Below are 16,402 nucleotides of genomic sequence, written 5' to 3'. Positions count from 1 at the left end.
ATGACAATTTATTGTTTCATGCATTGCATTTCGTGTGCATGAACTACCCCGAAATTCAAGACATTAGAAATAATGTCTATTTTGGTTTGGAGAAGTACATGCATACGCATCGGGAGGTAATCTAAATTACGCTCTCCGCCATAACAAAAACCCATGCATCATGTAGTGTAGCTTAGTATAGCTTGCATTTAGTTTAGAAATCATGCATCATACTTGCATAATTTCCTATCATATTGGTCATTGGGGACAATGCCCATACTAGTGTGGGGATGGGAAATTCTAACTTGACTTTTATTCAAAAATCCAAAAAAATCCAAAAAATTCGAAAAAATCCAAAAAAAAAAAAAAATTGAAAAATTGAAAAATCCAAAAACATGTTCATTTCCTTTGTAGTGTAGTCTTGTATATATTGTTTATATATATTATTATCCTTGTTCACATTGATCGACTATGCCACATCCGAGACATGAGGATATTGAAGACCGCATGGTATGATCTTTCCAATCTCCTTTTTCCTCTTTATGTTAATGACTATGTGGCTTTATTTTGATTGATGCGGTATAAACAATGTGAATTTAGGACTTGCATTTAGATTATTTGGCATATTAGTTAATAGAATCATATGCATTAGGATGTATATATGATAGTTGCATCATGGCATGTAGTTTGCATGTTAGAAAAATTTTGTGAAACCGTCTACTTGGGAAGCTTGACAAGTGTATATAGGCCCTAGTAGATGCTTTTTCTTCTTAAGACTTTGCTCGTTAGAATACTTGTAAAACACCCTAGGATGTGTCATGCTAGTATCCTTTGACCCATGGATTAATGGCTAGTTAAGAGTACCTTGTGGTGTGATAACTCCTTGGCTACCGTTTATTCCAAGGTGACCCTTGAAACCATGCAACCATCATTCATCAATGTTCTACCACATTTTTGTCAGCAAAGGGAATGGGCACAAAAAGAAATTGTTCAAATTTGAGTTCAAGCATTGAAATGAAAGTCAAAAAGTTTGCAAATGCATCAAAAGAAAAGAGGAGTAACAAAAATGAAAACTCCTATACTTCAAATATAAGGCACCCTCGTTACTAATTGGGGTGACTTTGAAAATGTTCAAAAGAAAATGCAAAAAGTTGAAAAGTTGTCAAGTGTTCAAATGCCAAATATCAAAAGAAATGGCGAAAGAAAGTGTTCTCAAATGTTATATGCCACAAGAAATAGGGGGGAAAAAACAACAACAAAAGCAAACTCCCAAATGAAACTCAAATACTATCGATCCCTTTATCCATCGTATCCATTTTTGTGCATGGTAGAGAGGGGACGACCCTTCTTCTTGTCTAGGCAAGAAGGGGAATTCCGCGATCCTCCAGTGTTTCTAACACCATAGAGGGTCTATTCTTGACAAAAGCATTTAACGATTGAGGACAAAGGTACCCTAGCTTGACACAACTTGGAGGTGATATATTGGTATCCTTCTAGGCTTAGTAGTTTGAAGAAATTGCATATATGAAGGAGTGTATACCCTTGAATTGCTTCCCTTGTAGATAATTTCCGCCACTTAGATGAGGAAAGTGGCTATTCTTTTGTAGATGCATCCATTACTTGATTTTGTGTGCTTTAATGATTGGATGTGTCGCCATTTTGGCAAGACCCACCTTGCCTTGCAAGAAGGCATCCTACCTCATGGTTGTCTTGTTGTGAGTTGAAGGGGCGGAGTGAGACCCGCTAATTGTCTCATATCGGCTATGCTATTAGGTTAGTTTAAATAACGGTCCTAGTCTTTGTCACCTCTTTACTCGGGACGAGCAAAGGTTCGGTTTGGAGATATTTGATGTGACCATTATTTGAGCGTATTTAGTCCCTGAATTAGCCTCGTTCCCATGCTTTTTAGTGCATATTTAGGTCATTTATTATCTTTAGTCCTTTGTTTTGCATATTCTTTGAGGTTTTGTTCCCTTGGTAGGAAAGGAGTGCAAACCTTGCATTTTCATGGCAAAATAGAGCTAAATTGATCGAATTCAATGACCAAGCATCAAAGAGAAGACAAGACTAGAAGGCCTTTGTACATATTATAGTAGATGGGCAATGATGAGGAAAAATCCTTGCACCTCCGACAAGATCCCCGAGGATTGTTGGAAGAAGGAGGAAGAAAACTGGTCCAGAATCCGAGCGGCTTGACCCTCAGGACGCTCGTCCAAGACAGCCAGAATCCGAGCGTCCGGCCATGGAATCCGCTCGTCCAGCAGCTAGGCAATCCGCTCGTCCCGCTGCCTTGGACGCTCGGATTGTGTTACAGCAACTTTTGTTTTCTTCTTGTTCTATGAAGGATGCGCATATTTCGGAAAGACCTGCAAAAAGGAGACCGACATCTCTTTTGAGAGGAGCGATTCCTCAAGGACTTAATCGTCATTTAAGCCCTTAGTAAACCCTAATTTGTGTACCTAATCCCCACTATAAATATCCCATTAGTCTAATTAGATAATGATGTTCTTCTTATCAATATCTAGTGTAGTTTATATCATTCTAATCTCTTCTTAATCTTGTAATCAACTTTTAATCAAGTCTTAATACAAATCTCATTTCCTTAATCTCTCTTTTGTTCATCTTTTATTTTGGGTAATTGAAGATTATTTGGGTTATTATTGGGAGATTGACAACCTTCCAATCATTCATCAAGTACTTCTATTATTCTTTACTTTATTATTGGAATCATTAGTAGGTATAATTCTCTTAATCCCTTTTTAATTATTGTTAATCTTCTTCATTTATTCATCATGTTTTGCTTTGTTGGTATGATTTGACAACCTTGCTAGCATGTTTACCATGATAATGAGTGAGTAGTTTCTTTAACTAGGGTTAATGGGTAATTAGGGGAAACCAACATGGGGGATGATTCATGCTTAATTTAATATGTTTTCATAATTTATTTGCTTGCTTGTTGTGATCTCAACTTATGCACATGTTATGTTTGATGAAATGCGAGCCTATGAATCCTTGCATTTTTTACCCATCACTTAGCTTTTCAATGAGACTTGTAAGACATAAACCAACTCAAGTCTCATTAGACCATGCACATAGTTGAGTAGGGAGGATTAAGTCGACTTGTAGGTGTTGTACAATCTAATCGATTCGGCTCCGGGACCCAAACCTTCCTAGGATTGTAAGATATAAACCAACTCGATCCATCACAATAATAATTGCTTGCTTATAGTTTGAGAATATGTTTGTATGATCAATTCCTATGAATCCCCTATGACCCCATGGCACCCTAGTGCCTTTTATCAATTGTTTACATCCCTTTTTAATCATCTTGCTTGTTTACTTTTATTGCTATTTAGTTTAGTGATCTTCTACTTCACACCCCAAATTGTGACACCCCTAGACACCGCTACTTGCAATTGAAAATCTTACTTCAATACCCGTCCCTTGGGATCCGACCTTTACTTACCTCTTTACTAATAGTAGAGTTGTTGGTGGAGATATAAATATTGTTTTGGTCTAGGTGCTCCTAACGACAAGTAACCGAAATTAAGCTCCAAGTGAGTCCGACCAGCACTCAATCGAGTAAGTTGGGTACTCGATCGAGTAGGGGGCACTCGATCGAGTAAGTGAGTTTACGGGCTGAGTTTTGACGGGTTTTGTTAATGATGCGAGATTAATATATAATGAGTTCCGTCACTTGTCTTAAACCTCTTTATCATTCTAAAAACCTAAATTGAGAGAAAGAAGTTATGTAAGTTGATTCATCGCATCATTAACAAATCCCCAAGGCTAGGACAGTCGGATGATCTTGTTCTTTGCGCCGTTGTGATCCTTGTGTCGAGGGTAAGTTCCTTATACCTTTTATGTTGGATTTCATTGAGTTCCTTTAAAACCCTAATTGGGGGATTTTGAGGGTTTTGGGTGATTTGTATGTATGTGGTAGTAATTGAATGTATACATGTTATAGGAGGAGGATTCGTAGAGGAGAATTCTAATTAGCTGCTAGATCGTCTGTGGTGGTTGCTTTTCCAGGTAGGGTTCTTCCTACTCAGTATTAATTACATAAGTGTTGTTGGTGATTACTATTGTTATTGTATATCGTATTGGCATTGGAATCTGATTTAGTGATTGTTGGTAGTGTAATGTGATTGTTGTTGTATAACTGTCTGTGATCTTTGGGGCGTGTCCCTGGCTGAGTGGAGTCACTTGCGGGAGTGGCTTCACGCCCTTGGTTCGCCCTCTGTGGAACCCGCCATAGGAGGGGATGTGCACATTAAGGAAACTTGGGTTTATCGCTCGATGGAGATGAGCGGGGATTTGGTGGGTACGGCTACGGTCCCCCACTGGCGACGTGGAGTACTTGTTGCGATGGGTACTCTGGCAGGGCTACACACTTTAGTGTGTAGTCAGTTGTGTTGAGGTTTGAGATGGAGACTGGGGTTTGTTGAGCTGTTTGTGATATTGTTCCTTTATGGTATTTGTTTTATGTAATTAGTACTGACCCCGTTTAAATGTTTTAAAAACTGTGGTGATCCATTCGGGGGTGGTGAGCAGTTATTGAGCAGGTATGAGACGATGCGCAGGGGATAGCTGGGATGAGTCACCACGTTGCAGTTTTAGAAGTCTTCCGCTGTGTTGAACGTTTTGTAGTTGTTTAGTAATTGACAGTTTTGAGAACCTTTGTATTTCTTTATCAGTTTTGGATTTGAGTTGTATCACTTAAACTTTTTTACGGTTAAAGTATGTTTCTTTATTGTCATTTGATTATCATAGCCTCGGGTAACCGAGATGGTGACGTTCCCATACCTTAAGTGGTCTTGGTAAGGGACTTGGAGTATGGGGGTGTCACAGCCGGGGTTTCATTGATGATCCTTCTTATCCGGTATGTTGAGCAGCCGAGGAAACATCGCTACATTTGTTACGGGATTGTGTGGAAGCACAGACGGTATGGAACTTGTTCTCTTCAACTTGACCTACTAATTTTTTCAAAGGGGAGTCCGTAGCTGGGTAATTAATAATCTGTCCACTAAGAACATTTTGGATTCAGATTCTTAGCCGACATGTTTTGCTATAACAGTGTGGTGGATTTGGCGGTGGAGAAATTATCGGGTGTTTAATAGGTTGAACGACATACCTGGAAATATTTTTACGTTTGTTATGCAGCGGTTGTGTCGAAATGCAAAAGAGTCGATTGATTTGTGCGTTTGCTGGCACCTCCGGAAGGTTGGATAACGCTCAATATTGACGGAGCCTATAAGGGTAATCCGGGCATGTCAGGGGCAGGGGGTGTTTTTCGTGACACTTCAGGTCAGATGATTGGAGCTTTTGCAGCGAATATGGGGTTGGCGACGGTGACTCGAGCTGAACTAATGGCGCTCAGAAGAGGTTTGATGTGAGCAAGGAAGAGGCAGCTAGCTCGTATCATTATCCAAACGGACTCGAAGGCGATTATTGGACTTACTGGAATCAGTGGATATATCACTTTCGGCCCATGCTCACCTTGTGAACATTTGAAAATGTTTTATTAATGATTACCCATGGAGGATCGAAGTCCACCATATTTATCGAGAAGCAAATGTATGTGCGGATTGGTTGGCAAATCAGGCGCAAGTCGCGCAACAACTTGTTATTTGGGAGCGGGGAGAAGCACCTAGTCAACTTTTCCGACTAATGCAACAGGATGTCGGAGGGGTGTCTTGGCCTCGACGTGTTCCTGTTCATGCTTAGTAGTTTTTCGTTTATTTACTTTGTTGTTTCTTCTACTTAGGGTCTTCCCGCTTCGTGTATGTAACACCCCGTATTTTATAATAATATTTTATTATAAAAGTATTTTACTAAATTAATTATTTCGAAGTTTATGGATGTATTTTGGAAATATTTATATTTATCGTCTTCGTTCTCTATTTTATTATTTCTCATTTTAATCTATATTTGGAAGGGTTAAAATGTTCGTGCACGATTTAACTATTTTAATTTAATAATTACTTTTCTATAATAAGCTCTCCTTGCGTTTTAATATGGTCCAATCAGATTTATAATCAGATAATCCATTGTATGAGTTAATGGACCCAAAGCCCACTAGTTAACCCTCTTATACTCTTATATAAATACAAAACCCTAAGCAAGCTAGCAAGTTGCTCATTCTTTTCTACGTGAAGTCTGCTGCGCCTCCTTCCTTTATTTCTCTCTTTTATTCTCTTTTCTCCTTTTGACTCCATTGTTGAATATCTTTTCTTCTTTCAAACCTATACACAAATTATATTTTCACAATCCTTGCTCTTATCTCTACAACATATTCATCTCCAAATAATTTTATGAGAATTATTTGTATGGACCATTAGACCTACGTTTTGGTTCTCCTATTTTATTGAGTAAAGAAGAGAAAGAGTATTTTTATGGTGCTTTCATGGATTTGGATTCGGGTATTCTACAATGTCGGTTTTTGGGGACGTTTGCACGTGTTGGAGACAAGGATTTGATGGTCGTGTCTTTCTTGGAGGTTTTCATTAATTTGCATCATTAATTGCTAAAAAGGTAACTAGGTGTTTTCCTTTAATTGTGTTTATGCCAATTGATGTAATTTACATGATTTAATAATTGATTTGTGTAAATTGGTACATGTTTGATTGTTTATTATCATGTTTAATTGTGTTTGTGTATTTACGTATTTGTTTTATTGTTTAAATTGCATAACGTATCTTGCCTATGCTCCGTTTGGGTGTTTGGGGCGTGCGGCTAGGGTTTCCTATGGAAACCCTAGTGGTGGCTTAGTGGGTGTTGGTGAGAAGACCTAGAGTTATGGCTAAACTAGTATAACTTTGAGATTATGGCTCAATGTTATAGCTGGGTTGGTACAACTCTGGGGTCGTGATAAAGTTATAGGTGAAGCCGTATAACTTTGAGATTATGGCTCAATGTTACAACTGGGCTACTATAACGTAAGTCACATATCAATGTTGTAGCTAATGCTAATGTAATATTAGGCTAATGAAGTCAATGTTATTGCAGAGCTAATATAACATTTAGTTACGCGGTAAGGTTAAGTTAAAGTTATAGTTGGGGTACTATAATATTGAATGGTTAATGTTAAAGTTGTAGCTGGAGTACTATAACATTAACTGTTAATACTTGTTTACATGTTGTGTTGTGTTCACTTATTAAATGACATTGTGTTTGCATATATATTTGGTCACACTTGTTCATATGATAAGTAAGATGGTCAGTTATACTATCCTATGGGTTGAGGCGTGATGTTGTTCACGCATGTTTGTACAATCAGTTATATTGTGCATTGGTTTGTTGCTAGTTTGAATAGATGACGGTAATATCAGTTATATACTATCGGAATGAACCAACGCTACCCATTGATGTGGGATTTGTTTGGTCTATGTTTGGGGGTGGCCAGAGACAGTGGTTATACGCTCTGGGTCCCGAGTGTCGTTCGGTTTACCGAGCGTCTGGCCAAGTCTTAGACATATAGGCAGTGGTTATACGTTATACATAGTACCGATAGAGGCAGTGGTTATACGCTCCACACCGATAGAGGCAGTGGTTATACGCTCCGTCAGCTAGAGGCAGTGGTTATACGCTCTGGCAAGTTAGAGGCAGTGGTTATACGCTCTAACGGGCGTTCGCTCTATTCGCTATGCTTTGTTGCTAGCTTTGTGCCTTCTGTTGCTGTGGATTGTGTGTCACCATGTTTGCTATGTTTTAATGCTAGCTTTGTGCCTTAGGTTGTTATGGGTCGTTTGTCGCTACTAGTCTTATAAGTATTCATGGTCTAGTGGTTGCATATGGTCTAGGTTTGCATGTCTGTATCCGTTTAAGATTGATCAAGTCATGATAAGCTTTGTTGGGTTTTTCATGAGTATAGATGATCTCACATGTTTACTGGTTTTACATTTCATTTGTTAATGATTGTTGATTATATTCAATTGTTGTAAACATGACTTGGAGAGCATCTAGTTACTCCCGACTGATTGTCGACCCCCATTCTCAGGTTGAATGCTCGTCGCTGTTTGGATGATGTCTTTTTGGATGCATCGAGGGGCGAGCCGAATAATGAATTAGGACTTTGCTTTATGTTTTAGAACCTTCAAATAATGTATTAGCTTGTTTTGGTTTTAGTAGCGAACCGGATTGGCCAGGTGTTTCCGCCACCTAGACCCATTTGTTATCACATACTTTGATAATATCTTTATATCATATGTTTTCCTTTGTTTTATAATCCGGGTTATTACAGTGTAACCTAAAAAAAAAAGGTAATAGGTAACGTGAACTCGTGAAGCCAATAACTTAAAAATACTGAATATTTGATTGACACATTCCATCGTTCGAGATACTTTCTAGTGACAAGTGTTCTGTGTCAAGTAGATAATTTGGCAAGTGGTTTTGAGGTGAGAGGACCATTTTAGAGTGATGTTATTAAGTGACAAGTGGACAATAAGTTATATGGATGATCAAATTACCTTCAAAAATAAATGAGACCCCCATTTGTATGAGTCCAGTTCTTCTTCAGTTCTGAAAAAGAACTGGTGGTCCAGTACATACATAATCAGGAGCCACGTGGACGGAGAAGATAAGCAAGGGTCTAGATTTCTTCATCTATTTTATCCTATTATTTCACCATACTTTATTCTCTTCTAACTGATTTTCCCTTGTTATTTTTTTCAGCTTCATTCCCATAATCAATCATCACCATCCATCATGATCATATCTCTCTTGTCACAAATTAATCATTACCTCTCTCATCAAATGTCTATTATTTGGGCTTTTAAATTAGCTATAAAGAAAATGAAATAAGGTGAAAGTTTTCGGCTGCTCCGACTCGGGTAAGCCACTACTTTGGTGGTGACAATTAGCCAGCGGATTAGGAGTGGATAGGTTGAAGATAGATTTGGTGGTGGTGACGGTGGTGGTTTTGTGACGGGAAAGGTCGAAATAAATGATGGCTAGCGCCGTAACGGGCTTCTCAGTGTGACGGTTCGAAAAAAGACGATGGTACGGCAGAGGTTACGGTAGGGCGATTTTCATCTGGATCTCAGGGGTGGGTATTTGGTGAATTGTGATAGTGGCAAGGTGTGATTATACTATGATCTCCATTGATGAAGTGAAGAGATTAAGAGAGGGGTGTATGTGTTTTTTTTTTTTTTTTAATAAATATGGGCCATTGGATCTTTAAGGCCTTATGAATCCTATCCATTAAAAATAACTAGATCCTCCAGTACTTTGAGGGTACTGGTGAGGATCCTATTCCCATTTGTAGAAGATGTTCACTTGCTCAATATTCAATACACCTGCCATATGTAGTTTTTTTAACAAAGTGTAAACACTATTCTTTTTATAAATGCTTGTGTATTCAATACAGTTAAAGAATTAAAAATAAGGTTATGCTCAAAGACATGATTTATTCAATTATGGACATAATTGATCATTTTACTCTTTTATTTCAATACCCAATTTTCCAATTTTTCCCTCATTTCAGTTCTACTCCTACCATCCCCTATCTACTAAAAAAATAGGTAAACTCACAAATTTTTCCTCAAAAAATATTTTTTTAAATAACTAAGCTATTAATAATTTAATTGTATTCACTAAATAAGGAAATTAATAATTATAATGTATTTTATTATGTAATTCTTTTCATTAAAATTAATCTTTTCATCAAATTATATAATTTTCACTAAACAATAAATAATACTGTAATATTTTAACTAAAGTATAAATAATATAAAACTATAAACTATTAAATCTTTTATTGATGTAATTATTTGAGAATGACTTGACTCATACTATTCAATTATTCATACTATGTACAAGCAAGAATACAAATAGTTTTGGTTACTTTCATAACAAAAAAATTTTTGAGAGAATTTATAAATTGGAATCATTAGGTTTGTGGTATAAAAAATAGTTTTATAAAAAAAATACATTTCAGCACATTACTTAATTCTCTTGGATTAATTTTCAGTTTTAATTTCTTTTTTTTTTGCTCGAAACAAAAAAAAAATAACGAGAAAAATGAACAATTAATGAGATACCACTATTATTTTACATTTCAATTTTACTCAGTTTTCTTGAATAATTTTACGGTTTAATTTTTTTTCTGCGTATAAAAATGTAATGACATGAAATATGAAAAATTAATGAGGTGTTAATTTAGCATGATTAAGTAATATAAAAATAAAAACTCTATAAATACCGCGCATTCATTGCGCAGAATCTAAACTAGTTCAATCACTAAATTAATTGAGTTTCAATTATGAATTCAATAAAGTTAATTTGCTGGACCACAACCCTTAATTTCATAAAGTTTTTAATCCTAATTTATGCACCTAAATTACACCATAATCCCTAATTTTATGCAGTGAGGATCATCTGTCCCACTTTTGTGTCTCATTGTGTGTGCCACACCACTTACATTTCGACACATCACTTGTAAAACGTTCATAAAAGAGAAATTTGTCCATAAAAAAGCAACTACGTACAAATCTTATCTATATTAATACAAAAGACAATACTCAATCCTCAGCGCGTCACGTCATTAATGCAGTTTTTTTTTTTTTTTTGGAAATTCATGTTATGGTGGGATCCTTGAGTGTGCAATGTATTTATTTCTTCAGATTTTCGTCTTTTCAAACATGCGATAAATTCCGTCTTACAACAAAATAATATTATGAAAAAATTCTATGAATTAATAATATGAAATAATTTTATACATTCCGTGTAAATAAAATTAATAACATATACGCAGAATGAACTACAAATGCGAGTAAATGAAATTGAATTACATAATTTTTAAAACAAAATTACATAATAATAAAATTACATAATTTCAAGAAGGAATAACATTTATATACGGGATCGTACATAAAACGCAAATGAATTACATACATATGTTAAAGTTGATTATATTAGATTATATTTCTTTTATCCGGATGTAAAGTTTTTTATGTATGCAATTTTTATTTACAAGAGTAGATTACGTTATTTCCTTATAAACCAGTGTATGTGAACTCGTGTTTGTAACAAATCTAAACATAAATTATGTAGATCGTAGATTTAGACCAACTAGATAAGTACAATAGAAATGCAAAAACAAATATACATCCAAAAACATTAATACTGGCCCAAATACATACCCGTGCAATTTTACACGGGTTTAAAACTAGTATTATCATAAATATCAATACTTGTTTTAAATTTTTTTCACACATTAAGGAATTCATATGATATTTGTCCCAAAATATACGAAGTATTGAAAAAACGTATCTTTTTTTTCAAACATAAAGATCCGAAAGTGGTATCCATAATCCATGTAGTATATGAGAAACCATACCTAAAAAACAGAATAGATGTACCATTTGGAATGACGTGTTTTCTTCAAGGAGAGCTGTAAATGATATGACACTGCTGGGCTTGAAAAGCTCGCGAGCGGTTTGAATTTTCGTGATTTGATAAGATATTACTCATACTTTATAAAAATATTTTATCATAATTATATCTTTGTATCACACATATCAGATGTCTCACTGATTTACCAAATAGTTTAAATTTAACTTTCGACCCTTATTATTAAAAATATCGAAGGAAGAAACAAATTCAACAATTATATATAGGGGCGGACCGTAACTTGTTCAATTCGGTTCGCTGAAACGGGGTCGGACAAGGTTGGGGGCCTCATCTGGAAACCAATATAGTTAAAGTAAATATAAACGTTCATTAATAGCATGTGCCCTTTGTAACACCCCCTTCTTACCCGGCCAAGGTAATCGGAAGATGTCACCATCCCGGTTTCCCAAGGCAGTGAATCGAAACTACAATTATGTAACATTTTATATAAATAACATGTTTAATGAATTACATAACTAATAAATGAAAGACAAATGTGAACTATACATTATACAACTCAACTACCATCTATGTCATTTAACATCTAGCTAAGCAACTCGACTCCAAGTGTCCGTAGCTCATCCCGTCTCTCGCAAGGTACCAAAACTGTACTCAAACTGCTCCCCAAATGACCGAAAATATCATATGGTTCATCACAGGTCACCCCAATTAAAGCAGATGATAGTTTACACGCAACCAACACACGTCAGTTTCAATAAAACAAATACTCATGAAATCACATGTAAACATGAATGTGCAATTGAATACAAGAGTAAATCACGCGAGCTCCAAAACCACCTCACCGGTACCAGGGACACACCCAGGGTACCAAACAACCCGGTGACGACACCACAACACATGTAATACCCGGCCTTTGTGGGACTCGTATTTAGACCTCGTGACACGTGAGATGAGGTTTAGACCGATAAGAGAGCACTCAGAAAGGAAAGATAGCCTTACACTAGACCTAGGCCTAGACCGGATGGTGTGCACCGGATCGAGTGGGTCTACTCGGTCGAGTGAAGGTTACACTCGACCGAGTGACTCCACTCAACCGAGTGGAGTGTTACTCGGCCGAGTGGACTAGGCACTCGGTTGAGTGCCGCTGCTTTCAGAACACGGGATTTAATCCCTTTCACCCCTAACTCTAAAATCATTTCCACCTTCCTCCTTATTTCTCCAAACTCCCTCCCCTCTCTCTAAAACCCTCACAAACACCTTCTACTTGGGATTAAAGCTAGGATTTGAAGATATACCACCTTCCTCTTCACCTCCTTCACTTAGTAGGTAAAGATCTCTCCCTTTCTAGTCTTTAAACCCTAACTTTTGGGGGAATAAATCATGGGTAATTAATTAGCAATTAGTAAGTGTATTTGGGGTAATTTAGAGGTAATAATAAGGGACTTTATAATATATATTAATGTAGGATATATTGTGATAGTTATTATGTAATTTATGTAGGATGAGACGGTTTTGTGAGATGGATGCTTGGTGATTTCGCATAGCTTATCGATTATGCAAAAAGGTAGGTTAATACTACTCGGTTTCAATGATGTAAAGTTAGTTATGTTGATGTTGTAGTTAGTCTTGCATAATTAGAGCATTTGCATTATAACATATTTAGTGGTAATCACATTATTAAGAGGATGATTATGATATGTTGGTTGTGGTCTATGTATTGGTTATCATCATATATGTGGGAGGAATTGTTTTTGTTGTTGTTGTCGTGTTGTTATTGTTGTTATCTCGTTCTTGTTGTTGTTTTGGAGACGTAAGACGGTTGGGAGACCGTCTTACGCTTGAGTCGCCTCTTGGAGTTTCCCACTCCAAGAGGCATGTGCACATTAATGGCTTGAGTTGGAGGGACTCGTGTGGTTGAGACACGATGTCTGACAGGGGATCCAGTTGGCTTCCGGACCCGGTACGTCTGGGCGTGTCTCGGTATCTATTTGTGGTTATCAGTACGTTTGGGCGTGTCCCGGTACTAGTGTGGTTGTCGGTATGCACGGGCGTGTCCCGGTACCGTGGTGGCGGTCCTCCAGTGTTATGTCGTTTACATTGGTAGTCGTATTACATGTTTACACTTTAGTCGTGTCGTCTTTTATTGTCCATTGGAACTGACATTTGTGTGTCTGGGTTTTATCACCTGTCTCTCTTGGGGTGGCCTGTATTGATCTATATGTTGACTTTTGGTCATATGGGGAGCAGGTTAGATACAGATTGTTGGATAGTGCGCGGGAGACGGGACGAGCTCGATGAGTCACAAGATGACTAACACTAGTTTGAGGAGTATAGTAGCCATGAGTTCTAATTTATTTATTAGTTTATGGTTTTTAATCACTAAACTTTGACTGACCTTGGGAGCGGTAGTAGTCCGTATAAGTGCGTACCTAAGTTACCTTGGGTTGAGAGGTAAGTGTGGTACTCGATAGAGTAGAGGCTACTCGATCGAGTAGCTTGGATACTCGATCGAGTAGGGGACACTCGATCGAGTATGTGGGCCACTCGATCGAGTAACGGGTTTTCAGCGAGGGTTTATAGTCGCGTTTTCTTAAATCCGCAAATCATTTCCGCCTCATTTCTTCAGATCCTTAGGTCGCTTCTTTCCCTTCCCTTCACCATATAACCTCCATGGAAGCCTTTGAAGGTTCTTTTGCATTAGGAGAGCATAGCTTGAGTCGGATAGCGGTCTTTTGCCAGGTTTCCTCTTGTAGGTATGTCGTCTTCATCACCCACATCCTTGTCTTTGCAATTAGGGTTTGCTTGGTAGTGATAGATGATTGTGTTGTGGATATAGGTGTTGCTTGATTGCTGGATATTTCATATGTTGGCATGGAGTGGTTTCAGTTGCTTAAAGGTAGGTTCGCCTACTCAGTTTCTGTAGACAGTCGGTGATGGAGATTGATTGGAGTGGGTATGATTGTGTGTGTGACCGAATGTGTTGTGTTGTGTTGATAGATGTTGTTGGCTTTGTCCTGTCTTATCTCAGTACTGACCTTGTGTGGTTGTCTTGTTGTTTTATGTGTCTGTCGTGATCCCTTATGGTGAGCAGTCAGTCTTAGCAGGTGTTGATGTCGTTGATAGCTGGAGTCCTGGCGGGATGAGTCCTCACGAGTTTTGATAGAGATAGTGTATATTTCACGAGTTGTATCTTTATTTTGTTGAGATAGTTGTAACATTTGTAATATAACTATAATTGTTCTTTTATCGACTTTTGATGATTACTTACCTCGGGCAACCGAGATGGTAACGCCCTTATATGATAAGGAAGGCCTAGTTAAGGCTCCTCTGAATATGAGGGTATTACAAAGTGATATCAGAGCGACGATTTTGGAACCTGTAACCAATGAACATAATGAACGTAGTGAGTCTAATAAAATGAACCTGGTGTACGTATAATGGGAGCCCCAGCTGATGCTAGATTTTGTGTGAGTAGGCGCCCTCATTTCAAAATCCTGGCCCCATGGTACTTAAGCTAGTCACTGGGTATGGGAATATGGAGTCCGTGTGTATGCCTAAGGTGCATGTTAGTTTCGTTGGGTCTACCTGTAGATGAGTTTTGTTGAAATTAGTATGGGGCATGATAGTTGCACTTGGATCGTATATGGTGAAGTTTGATAGAATTAGTGAGCTTATGCGATGTAGGTTTTATTTAATAGAATGCGTGAAAAGTGCGGAAGTGTATGCTGTAGTAGGAAAGGTGAATATGTTGGTGCTTGTTTCAAGAGGCTGGTTAAAAGTGTTGAGTTATAATATGAGAAATAACCAATAGAGGTGCATTTGTGCAATGTTTTATGGTTGAAAATTTCCGCTGCGTAATGATCAAATTGTGTAGAATGATTTGCTTATGATTGGAATTGGAACATGTTAGTAATACATTTGAATGATATATGGAAGAATAATTATCGTTAATTATATGTTTTACATTAACATGAGAACAAGCTGATAGCCATGTGGTAATACGAGTTTAGAAAGGATACAATGACGTAATTGAGTGGATGAATGACTCGGTAACAGGTAAGCTGTGTTGTGTGAATTTGTTGTAGCGTGACGTGATATGAATCTTATCTGATGAGACGGTATGATATGTTTGAGCAGTAATGGTAATACATGAGAAAGTATGATAACCAGTGACGAATTCCGAACATGGTTTGGAATCGACACGCGATATTGTTTTTGCAGGAATCTTCAATTTATTTCGTATTTCTGACCGAGTACTCAACCTTATTTGACCGAGTGCGAGTGCTTACTAGACCGAGTAGACCTCACTCGATCTAGTTACGAAGCTAGGACGTCAGGATGTGGAAATCTTCTTCAGATACTCGACGAAATAGCACCTACTAGATCGAGTAGAGGGCACTCGATCGAGTACCCGAGACACTCGATCGAGTAGGCTACAGTGCGGAGCCTCTTACGGGTTTCTTAAAACCCTTATTTCTTCTCATTCCTCTTATTCTATCTCCTTATTTCGAACCCTAAGCCCTAAATCTCTCAAAACTCTCCTCTATTCTTGTGGTTGTGGTGATTGATTTGGGTTGTTTGCTTTGTTTAATTTCGTTCTTCTACTTTCCATCTAATCAAGGTATGAATTTCCTCCCCTATTTACATGTTTTATCACTTTGAACTTATTAGAATGGTAAAATTAACTAAAATTTCGATCCATATGGACGAATAATTGCTTTTAATTGTTGTAATGTGATTCATATGCTTCCCTTTTATGATTATTGATGATTAATTGCTCCAAAAATAGTATAGAAATTGCCAAATTGAGGACGAATTTTCTAGGGTTTACAAAATCAAAATTGATTTTTGGTTGTTTTCTACATGTTGGATGATGTAATTGAGTACTATATGTTACACATACTATGCTAGGGGTTGGATTTTAGTGATTTTCATCTTAAAACTTGCCTTAAAACTCCGTCTTAAAAGTGCCCCAAATTGAAATTCGTTTTCTATATTTGGAATTTTGTGTGGGATATGAATGTATAGGCAAGAATTAAACTTTAGTATAGTGATGGTGATGTTAATTCTT

This window comes from Silene latifolia, chromosome 9 (assembly GCF_048544455.1).
Source record: "Silene latifolia isolate original U9 population chromosome 9, ASM4854445v1, whole genome shotgun sequence".
Classification (NCBI taxonomy): domain Eukaryota; kingdom Viridiplantae; phylum Streptophyta; class Magnoliopsida; order Caryophyllales; family Caryophyllaceae; genus Silene; species Silene latifolia.
The sequence above is the reverse complement of the archived record's forward strand: the minus strand, read 5'-3'. Positions refer to the sequence as shown.